The 16,057-nt window shown below is 34.1% G+C and overlaps 1 long non-coding RNA gene across 1 annotated transcript in view; it reads right to left on the bottom strand.

The window, feature by feature from the left end:
* Positions 1-14,495, bottom strand: part of LOC109613363 (uncharacterized) — a 29,251-nt gene extending 14,756 nt beyond the window's left edge. The window contains exons 1-2 of the long non-coding RNA XR_009342924.1: positions 14,195-14,495; positions 9,576-10,642 (exon numbers count right to left, since the gene is read on the bottom strand). This is a non-coding gene — a long non-coding RNA (uncharacterized LOC109613363). The remainder of the gene's footprint in view (positions 1-9,575; positions 10,643-14,194) is intronic.
* Between the last annotated feature and the right edge of the window lie 1,562 nt (positions 14,496-16,057).

Below are 16,057 nucleotides of genomic sequence, written 5' to 3'. Positions count from 1 at the left end.
AGTTCCTACCCCACCACGTAGGCAAGGTCGGACCCCCATTGCATGTGAAACGCTACCAAAATACGGCACGTCATTACATGTAAATCCGATATACAAATAACACTATTTTTATTGACCCTTAATCTTAAAAGTTAATTCAAGTGTGTTGAAAATGTATACTCGGTCATGTACCCATAAATATTCGGCTATTTAAAGATGTGAGCCTGGGTGCGTATGTGCGTGTATTACAAATTCGAACATGTGCGGGCGATTTCCCGCTAACGAACATATTTAGTTAATTAATTATTTAAATATTTTTATTATGGATTAAATGGGTCATCAGGTGTTTCGTTACCCACTTTAATCGAAATTTTGTTGAGTTAAATGTGAGAGTACAGGAATTTCCATATTATCGAAGTAACCACGCAAGTTAAACTTGTACGAACAATGAGCGGACAATGAGTAACGTTAAAATAACTAGCACTACTCCTCCGCCTTCTATTAAATTACACCCCATCCCTATGGAGGATACAATACTAGGAAAACCATAAATGAGAAATTAATTGTTTCTATACGAACATGTGTGTGTGTGTGTGTGATTTGTACAAAAGCTGCACATATGCATTAAAACGGGAGAATTATTTCTGTACAAACATTATGAATTATGTTTCTGTAATGATAAACATTAATTTCCATTTCAAAAGAGCTTTTTGTCCAAATAAAAGACAAGAAAACTAATATTCTAACAGATACCATACAGACATAGGTTTTGGCACCTTCTGGGAGTTTATCGGGTGAGATCATACTATGTACATATAAACATATAGGTACTAGTTAACGGCTAAAGTGTTAATGAAACCAAATAAACGACCTTTATTACAGCTGAACATTTAGAGGAACAATTAATGAAATTCTAAAAGTATTCCTGTAGGATCAATATCTAAGACATGGAAATATGTACATAAAAACATAACGGACGCAGAACGAAATGAAAGGGAAGCCTGGGAGACTACAATGGTCTGACACTGGACTTTATCCGAATAACAAACTAATTATTGTATATATATCTGACGAGGCTGAGGACATGAATACTAAGGTACGCAATACCTCGACGTCTAGGGATTGACTCCTGTAAAAGATGCAAGGCCTATCAACCTGATAGCCAAACGGGGCAACACTAAATCGTCGGAAAATACATACAAGCTCATGCTTTCAAAACAGGAGGCACTCAAGCGAGAAGGAGAACAGAGGGGCGTCTCCATTGATAAAATAGGAGAGTTTCTAAGTTCTCCCGATACCAAAAGCACACAATACAAGGAGACAAGGGACGGAAAACTTATCTGCAAACGGTAAATCACTGTAGGTGATATGTCGTTAAAATTTACTGCTAAGAAGTTGCAGTTTATCAGAACGAACCTAAACTTCGGGGTAGAAGAAAAAAATCGAAGCTTTTCTCTAAAATTACTCCAACATCTAACATTTTCCATTTATAACTATTTTGATTAGAACACATTTGGACAATATAATGGTCATAGCAGTTAATGCTACTTAAGACCTATCAAGATTTTATCACTACCATTATTTACAAAATGTTAAGTAAATATATCTTTCATCAACACAAAGACTGATCTCCGTACAATTTTTTTTAAATCCTAGCTCTTTTTAGCCGATCAAAAACAAAATTGTGCTTTTTATTGCTTTTTTGACCATCTTAAAAATGGAGATCGCATGCGAAATGCAAATATCATGCTCTGAGGTAGTTCCGAAAATTCAGAAAATTCTCTACACATAGAGTGAGCCTCGCGCAATTATATACAACTTGCGACGACTTCTCGAATTATAGTATGACGTCCCAAAATCCAAATATGAATTTCGAAACTCTCACCACATTTCAAAATTTTCAAAGTTAATGCTCTATCAACCTTTCTGTACTGTTTTCAAACTTAAAGTACGAGTTTTCGTAATTTCGGTTACAATTTTTATTTTTTTAAAACAAGTTTAGCAGGATTTTTTACATACAAAGATCTTTTTCAATATTTTAAAATTCTGTTTATAACTATACAATAATCAATATTTTTCTTTTCGGTCGTTCCCAATGCTTATAACTTATAATATAACTATAATTTATACCCGCCCCGTCGAGAGACGAGTACAATTATTAGAATTTTTTCCCGAAAAAACATACCATTTATGCCTCGCACCGATTGTACATGTTAAATTTCCAAATTTCTGGTACTAGTACATGCTAAATTTCTAACTGTAAAGCTGTAGATTCTATCACCCAAAACATGTTTTAAGTAATTTTTATTACTTTTCCGAACACATTTTCAAAGCCACCATCTAATCAACTTCTTTGGACCACTATTGCTCATATGAAAACTTGAAGATTTTAACTCTAAAAGAATGGAATTTTAGCCCAAAATTGTAGTACATTATAGTACCCTTTAGTCGATTTCCAATTACCCTGCCATATCGCCCACTCTAGCCCAACGTGATTATGACACAATCCTATAATTTTATACATATACATAAAATGCTGTATATAGAGAAAGATGGTACAAATGTGTTTCCTTAATCAAAAAAAAGGTACAAAAGTACGTAAAGTTTACCTTTGTAAAAAAGTACGCAATTGTACTTTTAGCAGAAAAAGACAACGATACCATACCTTTGATAAATGTTGTTACGTACAATTATGCCAAAACCAAAGAAAACTGGTAAGAAAAAGTCAAGAGTCGGACGGGGTTGACTATATAATGTAGGGTATTATATAGTCGTGTAGTATGCGTATTTAGCAGTATCTGATGCCCGGTATCAAATATCATTGTGCCCGGTACAAAATATCATATGGGAGCTATAGCTGAACCAATTTTTACCAAATTTGATGTACTTACTTCTATACTGAATTCGGTCGGAAGTGCAAAAATTCAGTCCATTTGGACTGATATTAGAACAGAAAGCCTGAAATCGGATAAAGATCTTAATGGAGGCTTTTATCCAAATCCGCACCGATCTTGACAAAATTTTAAACACTAATTTCTGAACTGTATCTTATATCTGGTACCAAAGATTATTGTTACCAAATCGGATAAAACATATGTGGGAGCTATAGCTATATCCAAACCGATTTTCTAGGAAGAATCCAGCCGGAATTGCCAAAATTCAGTACATTTGTGCTGATATTAGCCATTTGGTGGAAAATAAACATTGTATCGACTATATCATAATCTGATCCGATCTCGATAAAATTTGACAGGGGTTTTTTGTGCTCCATAAGTTATCTGGTACCAAATTTTGATGAATTTGATGTGCTTGCTTCTAGACTTAATTCGGTCGGATGTGCCAAAAATGTGGAAATAAACGTGAGGTAACAGATATATCTGACCGAAATATTCCATTTTCATAATTCATTAAATATTGGTATGTGTAAAATTTGAAGGAAATTGAACATTTACATTTATTTATTGCGAAATCAGAAATTTTGATAAAATACATATTCATATCAGATTTATAAATAAATATTTATATATAGCAAGTTGTAAAGAATAGCTGACTTCTTTCACAAGTTATGACAGATATAAGTATTGGAAATTGTGACGCTTTGTGGGTGTGGTACTAGAATTGGCAGATATATCATCTTCTTAACAGATCTTGCGTTAGGAAAAATATTTGAATGTGTGAAATTTGAAGAGAGTTGGATGCTTATTTCGTTTTCTTTGAGTTGTTTAATGAACGCTATTGAAATTTATAAAAATGGGTATTATGCTCCAAATGTGTAATATCATATCAGATATGATAGATTGCTATTTAAAAATTAGATTTGCAGATATAGCTCTGATGTATAAAATTCCATACTACATATCAGGTGCCGTGTTGAAATACCTATCCGAAATTTTGTCTCGATCGGTTTATATTTGGACGTATTCCCTTTAAACACCAATGATGCCACGTTGGCCAAGTTAGGTTGAATTTACTACAATAAAGTCTGCCAAATGTGAACCTTATCGGTTTAGATATAGCACCGATAAATGGACATGTGCAGAAGCAACACCATCGTCGAATTTAGTGAGAACCGATTATATATATATATAGAATATATAGCATCCCTATTTTGTTTTTATGTTATTTGAAATTTAATTAATTAATATTGCTTTTTATGATTTACCTAACTAGCATAAACGTTTATTTTTATGAATATGCATGGTGATATAGGTTATCATGTAGTCCGACCGCCCGACTTTTGTTCATTATTAACTGGTTTTCTGAAACCCACTGAATTCATGTAGGTCCTCAAACTTATTTTGAAAGCTGTATTGATTCGTATAATTTCTCCTCAATCTTGTTGGGCCCCATCTATAGCTGGTATGAATCCAATCTCGACTACTGAAGGCGATGTGAGGATAAGAAGGAGACTTTATATTTCAGTCGCATGTTTACCCCACTTGTTATTGATTTTTACGACAACGACAATTTCTCAATTATGTTCTTATTTGTAATTGATAATGCTGCTGTTGTTGTTGTTAATTGAAAGTCAATATAAAATGTTATCATTTCAAAATAAATTTCTTAAATCTCTCTAAGTCGCTTTACACGTTAAATTGCAATTTATTACGCAATTATGTTTGTAAGAATATCGAATTATATGTCGATGTCGTTGTTCCGCCTACTTCGTTTGTCGAATTGTAAATTTTACGGAGGTTGTATCAAACATCTTAACATGCTGTTAAATAAAGATTTTTACCAACAATAACAGTAATGTCCTTATTTCGTATAAATATAAACGTAGAAGTGTGCGTAAGACCGTGTGTGTGTCTGTGTGTGTCTGTGCATGTGTATATTTATATTTCTTCAGTTTGTACTGAATGTTTACATGTAACTCAAAACATTTTGTGTAGGTAAGAAAGCCGGCTTTGACTGACACCCGCCCACAAATGATAAAACAATTCCAGATGGATTGCAAAAATGTTTAACTAACGAAAGTGTAATGTAAAATGCAAGCTGTTAAAACCCACTGCATTTAAACCCTCCACCATAGTATGGAGGGTATTTAAAGTTTATCATTCCATTTGTAATACCTCGAAATATACATTTTAGACTCCACAAAGTATATATATTCTTAATCAGCATGAAATTCTATGTCAATTTAGAGATGTCCGTCCGTCTGTCTTTCTTTTCGTCTATGGAAATCACTTTAGCTGCCGAACGAAATGATTTAGGTGGTTAAAAATGCATATGTGTTTTAGATCTGCAGGACTTTTGGTGTTGAAAACGGGCTATGTGGGTCCACGTTTTGATGTAGCCCCTTATAACGGTAACGCCAATTTAAGTAAAGTTAAGATTTTAGCGACATTATTCAACGGAATTGTATGGAATTTCGATATTGTTATACCCTCCACCATAGTATGGAGGGTATATTAAGTTTGTCATTCCGTTTGTAACGCCATATAAAATATACATTTTATATCCCACAAAGTATATATATTCTTGATCAGCATAAAATTCCATGTCGATCTTGCAATGTCCATCCGTCTGTCCGTCTATCCATCTGTCCGTCTGTGGAAATCACTCTAGCCTCCGAACAAAATGAAGTAATTTGATAAAAATCTATTCAAATGTGTATTATGTCTGCAGGACTTTTGGTATTGAAAATGGGTCATGTAGGTCCACGTCTTCGTATAGCCGCCATATAATGGTACCTCCCTATATTCAGTATTTTGATGATTTTAGCGACATTATTTACCGGAATTGTTTCAAATCTGGTATTTAAAGTTCGTAATGGATACTACAGCCTAAGACAGAAAATGAGCCATGTATGTTCACGTCTTCGTATAGCCGCCATATAATGGTACCTATATTCGGTATTTTGATGATTTTAGCGACATTATTTACCGGAATTGTTTAAAATTTCGCATTTGAAGTTCGTAATGGATACTACAGCTTATGCCAGACAATTGTCTGTGCCGGTCCACGTCTTCGTATAGCCCCCATATAACTGTACGCCCAATATTCGGTATTTTGATGATTTTAGCGACATTATTTACCGGAATTATTTCAAATTTTGTACTTGAAGTTCGTAATGAGAACTAGAGCCCATGCCAGACAATTGTCTGTGTAGGTCCACGTTTTATAACCCCATGGTACCTCCCTATATTGCCTATGCAGGTCGACGTCATCGTATGTACCCTAATATATGGCTACATTCGGTATTTTTAACATTTTAACAGAATTTTTAACGGATTTTATTTTTTTGAAAATTGCCAAATTTGTACCAAATGGTGGAGGGCATTCGAAGTTCGGCCCGGCCAGACTTACTGCTTTTTTTCCTTGTTTTGACTAAACTTTTGTACATATATGTATTTTGCTAGCTAGAATTTTCGAAAATAGGTCAGTAATGATTCGAGATATTTTATAGTATATCTTTAGTGTATATTCGTACAAAAAATGGTACTACCAATTCCAAGTTTTATACTTGGAAAGCCCGGATTCTAAAATGTGATATTTATTTTTATCTAACCAAGTTAATTTTTTTAACGAAAATATAAAATATAAAAATATAAATAGTAAATAGTAAAAAATGTACTATTTATGTGTAGATGAGCTTCACATCTGATGTTGTGAATACTCACACACATGATTCCCATACTCAAATCGCACCAAGGACCACCAAAACAAGGAACGAACAAACGAATGTAAATGCAAACGTCAGACAGAATGATGGCAGGAAACCATTTTCACATTACGAATATCAGAGGACTGAACACACCTCCGCTGCTGTTACTGCTGCGTGGGAAATGGAATCATGTAACTGATGCTGTTACCTATTATGACGACAATGATGATGATGATGACGATGTGATAAGGATAATGAAAATGAGAATAGAAATGATGTTAGTCCTTGAAAGTAACCGTTTGTATTTGCTAAATACGTGGCAATATTTTAACACGTAACAAACACCTTCTCATAACAAGAAAAAAATGTATTTATGTCGCGTTCTACAAACATATTTGAATTGCAACACCGGTTTTAATTAAAACAAGTGTTTGTTTGCCGTCTGAAGCGTAAGCTGTGAGGTGTGGGAGGTACACACACACACTTGCACCTTGTCACATCAATTCTATTGTAAAAAGTAAAATTAACATATCGACAATAATTGTTTGGAGGACACCAACACGTTGTGATATCACAGTTATCAAGGCAAATATTAGAAAATAAATGACTTTGGTGTGATAAAGAACGAATCTAATAAGTATCATGGCATTTACCTATTTATTACATTTATTTCCACTCTTACGGAGTTTTTGGGATGTTCTTGGGGACCTGGCTCTTACGGCAACGATATTCTCGGCCGATCGCCTTGGTCGACTTTTATATGGCCTCTTCGGATTAGAAAGAGACTTACCAGTCGAAAATTTTTCGTATAAACGCTTAATGGTGTTCTTAGAAGGCGCACTTCTCACATTTTTTAATGTTTTAAAAGCACGTTGAGTTTTCACAATTGACTTTTTGTAAATTTCAACTATTTCAGAGCGCTCGCGTGGCGTGTATTGGTTCATGGTAAAAATCTGCTTGGACTGACGTTTCAAACGCGGTATGTCATTAAGCGATGTGACATCTCTGTCAAAAGTTATGGCGTTGCCAGATGGGTACGTCGAATATGGGCAACCCGTAACTGATTGACTGACCTAGAATCAAATCCCAGATGAAACGTTTGAAGCTGGAAATATTAGCACGAGGGTAAGTCTTGGCGATTAGGCGTGTGACAAGACTGAGATTTTTGGTACTAAAATGTATAAAAAGTAGTCAAATTTACTAAAAACCAAGAATATTTTGTATTGGACAAAGGGAATGAGCTAGAAATTTGGATTGAGAGCACTGATGTAGATGTACCAAAGGATTTTTGGAAATTCGAACTTTAAGGTTGCGAAAAATGATACAAAACTTCTAAAATGGTACCATTTGGTATTATGTGAACGGATAGAGCAGAAAACTTGGAATTTGTTATGAGAATCAAGGTTGGAAAGTAGGTTTGATATGTCAATATGATTTTTGAGATGTATACTCCCTGTACGAACTGTACTAAATTTCACTACATTTAGAACAATTTGGTTTAGGGTGAACGGATGAAACGGCAATTTCGAAATTTTGTATGGAAGTCCCTGTTGGTGGTAGGTTTTGTGATAAAGAGGTGGTTTTGGAAATGTGTGCTACAAGTGCACGAAAAGTACCAAATAGCACTATATTTAGTAGAATTCGGTATTGGATGAACTGATAGTGCTTGAAATTTGAAATTTGGTATTCGGGTCGCAGTTCAAGTGTAGCCTGAACATACTTATTTGGTTTCGGAAATGTGTACTATAATTTGACGAATCGTACTCAACGGTACTATAAGTGCTAATGGTACTAAATGTTGTATTGGGTGTCACAGTTGGTGTCCGTGGTTAAGATATAAAGGTGGTTTGGAAATGTGTACTATAATTATTCGAAAAGTACTAAGTGGTACTAAATTTGGTATTGGGTGAAGAGATAAAGCTAGAATCCCGAAATTTGACATTGAGATCTCTATTTGTATCCGGTATTCAGATTTGGGTTGGCATAAATTGACTCAGAATGTGATTCTATGATGGTTGTCAAAAGAAACTATGAGTCTACTCCGTTCATTCTGCATGTTACTTACAAATGCACAAAGACATACAACCCTGTACCACGGTGTCTTGAAGAGTATAAAAAGATACCTGTGAACGAAATTCAAATTTAGTACCATTTAGTACTTTTCGAACTTTTTAGTACATCTTTCTAAAACCACCTTCAAATCTAAACCTTACGTACTTATATTTGCCCCAATATCAGCATTTCAAATTTTCAGATCCATTTGTTCAACCAAATCCAAAGTACAGTTTCTATACCAAGTACACTTTTCAAAACCACCTCTTTATATAAACCCTGGCTCCCAAACTTTTTCAATTTTTAGTACATCTTAGTACACTTACACGATTAAATTCTTGAGTTATAAATAGTTCAATTAATTTTCCTTCTGTAAAGGTACTAGACTGGGTGGAAAAATATTGTCAACTTTTGCACTTGACCTGGGTCTTATACCCTACATAGTGGTAATGGACTGGATTTTGACGCTCCAAAGTTTGGTGTAAATCGGTTCAGATATAGCTATAACTCCCATTTATATATTGCACTCAATATGCACTCCTCAACAATGATATTTGATACCGGGCATCAAATACTACTCGAAAATACCTCTGCCAAATTTTGTCGAGATCGGTTCAGATTTTTATATAGCTTCAATATACATTTTCTTCTATACATCTGTAATATTAGCCCAAATTTAATAGATTTTTTTTATATTCAACCGAATCTTAACATTGTGAAACTCGGTCCGGAAATAACAATAAATAAATAGCAAAAAACGAACTGCTAGTTAACGATATGTTTCTGGGATGATTTTACTTTGAAATCTTGAAATAATGCCTTTTTCCAAAACCCAAACATATTTAAAAAAAATTTAATTCAAATATCTCATCAAAAAAATGTATTTAATTGGGTTTATATTGCAATAGTTACTCATACCAAAATTCGCTTTACTTACCTTTTTGTCAATCCGCAATGCTGTTCCAAGAAATTTCTCATCAATTGAAATGAGGTATCGCTTAGCTGCTTAAATGATGATCAAATCACATTCCAGCGATAATGGCACTGCAATGCCACATAAATTTCTTAACAGTTCAATGAGTTTTTCAATTAACGCTGCTCTCTCAGGCGAATTCAATGGATGGATACTATGTGTCCGAAAAACTTTGGGCCACAAACAACAAAATAAAACTTATTGCAATACTTTTTTCCCGGAATAGAGAGATTTTTAATTACACCAATCTCAATGGCTCTCCACTATTTCCGTATTGACATTTACAGTGGTTCCTGGATTTGTTTTGTGGTCTTTTCGGTATTGCGGTGGTCAGAATGGGAGTGGATTTTGTTTCAAACGAAGGTAACTTTTTAGTTTACTGCCACAAATGGTTTAGTTCGCTCTGCTCTATCTAACAATCTATCTTTCTTCGATATAAGCAATAAGTATGTTGAAATTGAAATTTCCGTTTCCGGTTGCTATCGCCTGCAACCGGAATCTCAAACACAAACTAAATATTGATTTCAACCGAAAACACAAAGCGCACACAAACACAACGACAAATACACTCAATTTGCAACACAATCTGTTAACGCGTTTTGTATTTCTATGCTGCCATTTGTTGGGCCACAATGGAAGCTGTTCTTGTTGTTGTCGTCGTCATTGGTTTGTTTCATGCTATTGGCAAATACGAAGAAGAATAACTCGTTTTATATTATCCGTTTTCTACTTTTTGTTGGATTTTTGCTGTTGGTTTGTTTTGTTGTTGTTGTTGAGTGTTGTGGTGTTCTTAATTCCTCCGCAGCAATTGCGATCCCACAAATATTTTACAATCACCGTTCACTTTCTGCCTTCGGACTGGGAAAATGTTCGAAATCATTGATCCCATAAAAAAGCAACAACAAAAAACTGCACACAAATTTACCACAAAATTATTGCAATATTATTTGACCACAATGAGGGCTCTTTGAGGAGCTTATCGTAATTGTTTATAGTTGGATATGTCGACCAAACATTAGTAATTGTTTATTCTGAAATGAAAAAGAAAAAATTTAATTACCTTTTGAATAGCAATTATGACAATTTGTATATCGTCAACTTAAAAATATAATTTGAAATAAATTTTAAAGAGGTTTTAAGTGGAGTCAGTGCTTTTTCTGTGGAGGGTATATTAGGTTTGTCATTCCGCTTGTAACCCCTCGAAATATTTATAATAGACCCTATAAAAGTTTATAATTCTGGATCAGCGTAAACTTTCGAACGAATTGAGATAGGTGAGTTTGTAAACGGGCCATGTCGGTCCACGTTTTCGCATAGGCCTCATATAACGGTACCTCCCGATGTTCGGTATTTTCATGATTTTAGTGACATTATTTACCGGAATTATTTCAAATTTCGTATTTGAAATTCGTAATGAGTACGACAGCCTAAGACAGAAAATTGTCTGTGCTGTCTGTAACTTGAAATAAATTTTAGAGAGGTTTTAAGTGGAGTCAGAGCTGTTTAAACCCTCCACAATTCTGTGGAGGGTATATTAGGTTTGTCATTCCGCTTGTAACCCCTCGAAATATTCATAATAGACCCTACAAAGTATATAATTCTGGATCAGCGTAAACTTTCGAACGAATTGAGATAGGTGGCTAAAATTTTGCATACATGCATAGTAGTAGACAGGTTGAGTTTGTAAATGGGCCATGTCGGTCCACATAGGCCCCATATAACGGTACCTCCCGATATTCGGTATCTTGATGATTTCAGCAACATTATTTATCGGAATCGTTTCAAATTTCGTATTAGAAGATCTTGACGGGTACAACAACCTATGGCAAACAATTTCGTATGCAGGTCCATGTATTTTCATGATTTTTGCGACATTATTCACCGGAATTGGAACAAATTTCGTATTTAAAGTTCGCAATGGGTACTACAGCCTATAACATAAAATGTCGTTTGCAGGTTCACGTCTTCGTATAGTCCCCATATAACGGTTATCAATTAAGTGATAGTTTTCGATTTTTTTTTTTTTTTTTTTTTTTTTTTTGAAAATCCTTAAGTTCCCTCGAAATGGTGGAGGGTATTAAAAGTATCCACTGCATTACCTGAATGCAAATGTTAATATAATAACTATTTCTATTTAAGCATACAAGGCAGAACATCTTAATTTTAGAAACTAAGGAGTAAGTAACGGCGGCATAGAGAAGATCGTCCAAGTTTTAAAACTACGTTCGCTGATTTGAGTCCTTGAGTAAGCAAGTAAACAAAATTATAAGAAAATACGATATAAGGTTATAAAAGTTTATATATTGAACATGTATGTGATGTGGGAGCTATTGCTATATCAGAACCAATTTCCCCCAAATTTCATAACATTACTTGTAGACTAAATTCGTTCGCATGTGACTGTAATCGGACAAAGATATGTACATTTGGCAAGGTTGTTGCAAAGACATAGAACTATAAAGATTGGACAAAATGCATATGGGCTTTAATTTTTCCATCAGGTAATAACAGAAATGCATTGGAAATTTTAGAAAAATATGTTATTCCGATATCGCCGAAAATTGGCGGAAATACGAGAAAAAAATCTCAGGTATGACAGACATGCTCTCAAAAGTCTATTCCAGAGCGTTTCCTTGTACATTGAATCGATAGAATCAACAACAACCCTTGAAAAGTGTCAGCTCTGTTAAATTATAACATAATGCTATGTCACGATATCGAGACATAACATATTTTTCTACTACGAACGCCATCTATTGAAGAGAAATGATAATATAATGTCCCATCTTATTATATTATATGTCTTTGGTTGTTGGGACTATGGACGAAGCTACAGCTATATCTGAACCGATTTGACATACTTGCTTCAAGGTTATATTTGGTAGTCATTGCCAAAAATTCATCCTATTTGGGCTAATATTACACATTTGCTGAACAAAATGCTTGAAATCGTATCCAAATCTTAATCAATCTCCATAAAATTTAGTAAAGGTATTTTATGCTGTATATTATAACTAACACCAAATATTGTTGTTGTGGAGTGATTTTATATGTGTAAGGGACTTAAATACAAAATCGTATGAAACATATATATGAGACCTTTAGCTATATCTAAACCACATTTGACACACTTTGTGGAAGGCTGAATTCGAATGTATGTGGCAAAATCTATTTAATTTGGGTTGATATTAACCATTTGGTGCAACATAAACCTGAAGTTGGAATCCGAATCTGAACCGATCTTGAAAAAATTTGCAGGTACCAAGTATCACTGTTGTGTAGTGTATATTACGAATATCTATACCATTTTTCACTAAATTTGACATTTACGCTTCTAGGCTCATTTTGGTCATATGTGCCAAATTCAATCCACTTTTTGGTTATGTATGGAGCACAATAAAATAAAAATCGGAGGACCGATTATCATCAATTTCAATAGGGTTCGTCATTGGACTAAACAAACGATCACTGCAAAAAATTCACCTTTAACGCAACTCAATCGAACAAAAATTCGACCTGTACTTTGCTTATGAAAATACATGGACAGACGAACGGACAGGCCGACAGGCGAACGGATTCATAAGTATGAAACGACTCAGAATGTGATTCTATAGAGATCATCAAAAGGACCAATGGGTACATATCGTTTCCTTTAACTTGTTGCAAACAAATGCACAGGCGTAGGGTATAATATATAAACTGAGAGTATAAAAATGATTAGACCCACCGAGAATTTTGGAAAACTCAGGATCCAATTTCCTCCATTTTATTTTTCGCTCTTGGTGTAATATTATCAAGATTATTTGAATAAAATAAATGATCAATTTCGCAAATGTTGAGAGTTATGAATATTCAATCCAGTTCAGTTTAAATTGTGGAGATATGCCATAAGATGTGTACGGACCTGTGTTTGCCATGAATAGTATTTAGACTTAGTCGTAAACTCCATTTGCTTAAACATGATTTAAGTTTTTTGATGGTCAGATAATGCAGACGAAATGTCACGTTTAAACACCAGATTTTACCAGATATGGGGCATTTGACATTTTATGGGATATATCATTCAATATGTAAACATATTGCGGTGAAGGGAGGTACGAAGGAAAGTAGACATATAGTCACTTTAGCTTAGCATTATAGAAATGTTATGTTATGCCAAGATTGGCATGTCAAATCTTGGCATAACATAATATAATTATAATATATACATAATATAATATATAATTTAGCATGAAATTTTTTAATTTCGAAATTTTGTAGTAGCGCTACCGAAAAAACTGAGCCCATGTATCCCAACTTTACACTTGGTTCATAATTTGAAAATCGATGCATAATTTCCCATTTTATACTTCTTTAGAGGATATTGATATTGTCAATATTCGTACCTTACCCATATTCTAACATGACCTTACATTACGAAGATGAATTGCTAGGTCTTGACCTAATCGGGTACTGCCTTGGAGAATTGATAGACTAGACCAAATAGACTTTGGAAAGCAAAACAAGCTTCGCCCAGGAATGCTGTAAACATTTACAATACGTGCCACGTTCTATGCTACTTGATATAATTGAAGATGACTTACCTTCTGAATCCAAATTAACAAACTGAATCAGAATTCATTAAAATAAGGCAACCATATAAAAGGAAACACCTATGCAAGCGAAGACAAGGATTCCACTCATTTTGCAAAAATGTTTCACCGTATGACTTCTTAGAAACAACGGCCTTTGTTCCACCATTTCGTTGGAAATTTCTTTTTTGTCCAAAAAAATTTGATGGCATAGATGCCATTGCCCAAATTCAAATTTGTAACGTAGTCTTCATATATTTGGCGGAGATATTGACAGCGATTTTTTAACTGAAAATGGATCGCTCTCACTAGATTTTCTTTTCTAAATGACAAACATTTTTCAAATAAATTTTTTTTTTGTCATTTTTTGTTTTGTTTTCTAGCCTATTAAGTTTTGTTGGGTATAATAATTACAGGTAGTAGCAAACCCCAGCTGAATTGACCTATAGTAATAGTAGTGTCAGATTCGATATGACGTTTTGTGATTCAATTTATTTTCTTTATTTTATTGTAGGTACACATTTTTGGGAAAAACAATTTCACTGCAGAACAATGTTTCATGTTTCAGCAACAGACATTCCGGTAAACTTTAAAATAATACAGTTTCCGGTACGCTTGGTATTTGCTATGACAATTAATAAATCCAAAGGACAAGTACTTCTTCTTGCTTTTCTCATGGTGAGCTGTACCTGGCATGTTCACTCATTGGTAGACCGAGCGATTTCTTTGATCCCACTCCTGTAGGAAAAGCAAAAGCCTTACATTACTACTACGTTTTTATACCCTACAACACTATGTGTTGTGGTATTATAAGTTTAATTGGGCCAACAACTATCTAACACCTCGAAATATTGGTCCCCGTCCTATTTTACCGAGCTATGTATGACCGTCCGTCTTTCGATGTTAATTTGTAATGAATCTACAGGTCGCAATTTTGGCCCGGTCCTCACCAAATTGAAAATGGAGGTTGGGTTAGGGTCAGAATAGACCCGCATTGTTTGAAATATTTAGGGTTCAAATGGACCAAAAACAGAAAAATTTCCTGATTTTGCACTTGCTCTACAGGTCACAATTATAGATCAAAAACGCGGAATTAAGCATGGGGCTAGATTTTAGGTCTAAGCCGTATTTAGCAGTTTAATAGACCATAACTTTTATGTAAAAAATCACTAAACCGCGAATATTTTTAATACCGACAAAATCTTAAATACATTAAAAGGTCACTTCTGATCATTACAGTGATTCTGATAGCGAAGATATTGGATAGATAGATTGGAAGAACCGCTGGACTGATTTCCACAATTCTCATCAAATCGGAATGGTCTCTTGCCAGAAAAGGATAAAATCTAAGAAAATCGCTTAAAAATATTCCAAAAAGAAAGTAAATATTTTTCTTAAATTATTTTCAATTTTTGTCATATTTTTTTGTCGCATGCGATTTTTTCAATTTCCTAAAATTTTTCTACGCCCTGCAACACTATATGGCATTGTTTCAAAAACGAAATCTACAAAATGGAGTTGAACCTAAGGGGCTTCCAAAATATTATAGTGTTGTAGGGTATCACATAGTCGGCCCGTACGACTATAGCCTTAGGTTACTTGATATATTCTAAAATTTATTTTATTTTTATTTAAAAACAACAAAATATTCGTATATAAAATTTTGAATGCATATAAAATCAGCGAAGCTTTTATGGGAAGCTGCTGAGGATAAATACCAAAAAAATGTCACCATTTTCTTATGTCTACTTTTTTTAGAGGAATCGAAAATGAAAACAAAACGAAGCCAATCACTCGAAATCGAGAAAAAATTACCAAATTGGATGGGTATTTTTGCAGCACTTATAGATAAATTGTAATAAAATCCCCCAAAAA

This window comes from Musca domestica, unplaced genomic scaffold (assembly GCF_030504385.1).
Source record: "Musca domestica strain aabys unplaced genomic scaffold, Musca_domestica.polishedcontigs.V.1.1 4, whole genome shotgun sequence".
Lineage (NCBI taxonomy): Eukaryota > Metazoa > Arthropoda > Insecta > Diptera > Muscidae > Musca > Musca domestica.
The sequence above is the reverse complement of the archived record's forward strand: the minus strand, read 5'-3'. Positions and strand labels throughout refer to the sequence as shown.